Here is a 2,067-nt window from a genome sequence, read left to right on the forward strand (position 1 = left end):
ACACTAAATAGAAATTTGTATTAAATCCCCAAAGTACGCTGGGTGAAATATAAGTTAATATCACACTGAAAGAATACCTCCGCTGATTAACGTTGATGTTACTGGAATTTAGTACATCAAATAATTCTTCCCTTGCTTCCTAGAATGGTTGTTTTTTTGACCAATCATGCTTCCCTGCTGTGATTGTTCAACTGGGAAAACAACTTTTTCCACAGGAAGGCAAGTAATTTTGATTGGTAGGAATCAAAATGTTTTTTGGAAAAAAAAATGTATGCAGTAATGTCATTTAAGATTGCTTGTGCATTGAAATAATTGCTTTTTGTCTTTGAATTTCAGGGCGATAAAATCAAAGACTTTTTCAGTGGACATTGCTGATCTAGTTGAAAGTGGGTACTGGCCAGCAACAGTCAATTTTAAAAGCTTGTATGCAGTGGATTGGTTCACTAAATATGAGGATCTCATGATTGCGGCTCTGGGAATGTCACGGCAAGCTTTTGTTAGCATGCCTGAACATTGCACAAAAGTCTTAGGTCGGTGACTATAAAATGGAAGTAATTACCCACTGCTTGCAATATGTTTCCCATATATTTACTATAATATAGTATTGGATTTTTGTCTTTTGCTAGCAGATTGTTAAGATATGTGGGGCTACCATGCAGAATGCATTACTGGAATAGACCTATGCCAAATTTGAAGTTGAGAGGCTGTCTCAGGTGCAGCATTCAGTGCCCTGCGTGCACACCATCCATGTTGGCTTTTGCAGTGGATGGGATCCGTAAACTATACGGCTTTAAGAGCCAATCAGGGTAGAACATTTAGAGTGCCATAAACAGTACATTTGTAAATATGTATATATTTTGTATGTTTGCGACTTGAATGATTTTTTTGTTGTTCTGGCCAAGGATTCTGAGGTGTCTTCCTTGGTTGACTACATCCATGAGACGACAAAACACGTAAAGTTATATTACATTGTCCCTTATTTTACGACACAAAGTTTTCTTGTACCCTACCAACAAATTTTATGAATAATGATGTTTGGAAAGTAGAAAACAAAAACCCCACCACCTTCTGAATTCATCCTTCTCCTACGCACCTGTCGCCTGTCTCACGAAATAGATGTGCAAAGTTTTCCTCTGTTATGTATAATGATGACCCCATCAAACATCATGTTAGCAATATTTACACTTTTAATTTATACTGTTTATTTCTGTCTACATGTGTGAATTTGCCTTCATTAGTTTTAGAAAAGAGCGATGTTGTATAGGTCAGTGGGCGGCAGCACGAGACTCCGCAAACTAGTCTGTAAGCAAAGTAGACAAAGGCGTTGAGGTTGCCGTCTGCCATCATTGTTTTTATCTTAAGGGACTGAATATGTTCCGTGCAGAAATATTTGCATTTCCCTTATATCTACAAAAACTGCTTGCTTCACAGACTGCAATTTTGTTTTGCTCCGATGTGGTGTGCAAATACTAGCCGTATCTGCAAAGGGTTGTGCGGCATTAACATTTTGTAACTCTGATTTTGTTTTGACAGACTGTGCAAAGGACCTTGAGAACATCACCACTCTACAGGAAGACACAGTCCAGTAATGGGTGTCAGATGTTCAGCAGTGGACGACAGGTACTGTGGAAAAAATGTATGTCATTGTTGCACAATGTCCTTTGACTCTGTTTACACAAGGTCTACACAAAAAGGTTTGATTGTAAACTGATATTGGCACAAATTCATTTTATTCTCCTCTTCACAAGGACCAACCAATCAAAATGACTTGCAGAACGCCATTGAGGACTCTATTTGAGCATTAAGCAGCAAAGATTTCAGCTGTATCGTCAGACTGGTGAGACAACAAGATGCCAACTTCAATACCGATTTCTTTGTGTAACATACTGTGACAAAATGTATTGATTACTATTTGTAGATTGTAAAAATAGGCAATCCATTTATAAAAAAAAACAACTAGAATTACCGCACTGCGGTTGTATGACTCCGCTAACCAGTGCAGTTTCTGTGTACATATCTTTACATACTTTTTCTCATATAAATGTCACTGTAACCTCTTGACAACTG

At 37.8% G+C, this 2,067-nt stretch overlaps 1 long non-coding RNA gene across 1 annotated transcript; it reads left to right on the forward strand.

The window, feature by feature from the left end:
• The first annotated feature begins 879 nt into the window (after positions 1-879).
• LOC118124894 lies at positions 880-1,838 on the forward strand. The gene is made up of 3 exons (XR_004698781.1): positions 880-953; positions 1,534-1,620; positions 1,749-1,838. It is a non-coding gene; the product is annotated as an uncharacterized LOC118124894 (long non-coding RNA).
• The last annotated feature ends 229 nt before the right edge of the window (positions 1,839-2,067 follow it).

This window comes from Hippoglossus stenolepis, chromosome 2 (assembly GCF_022539355.2).
Source record: "Hippoglossus stenolepis isolate QCI-W04-F060 chromosome 2, HSTE1.2, whole genome shotgun sequence".
Taxonomy (NCBI): domain Eukaryota; kingdom Metazoa; phylum Chordata; class Actinopteri; order Pleuronectiformes; family Pleuronectidae; genus Hippoglossus; species Hippoglossus stenolepis.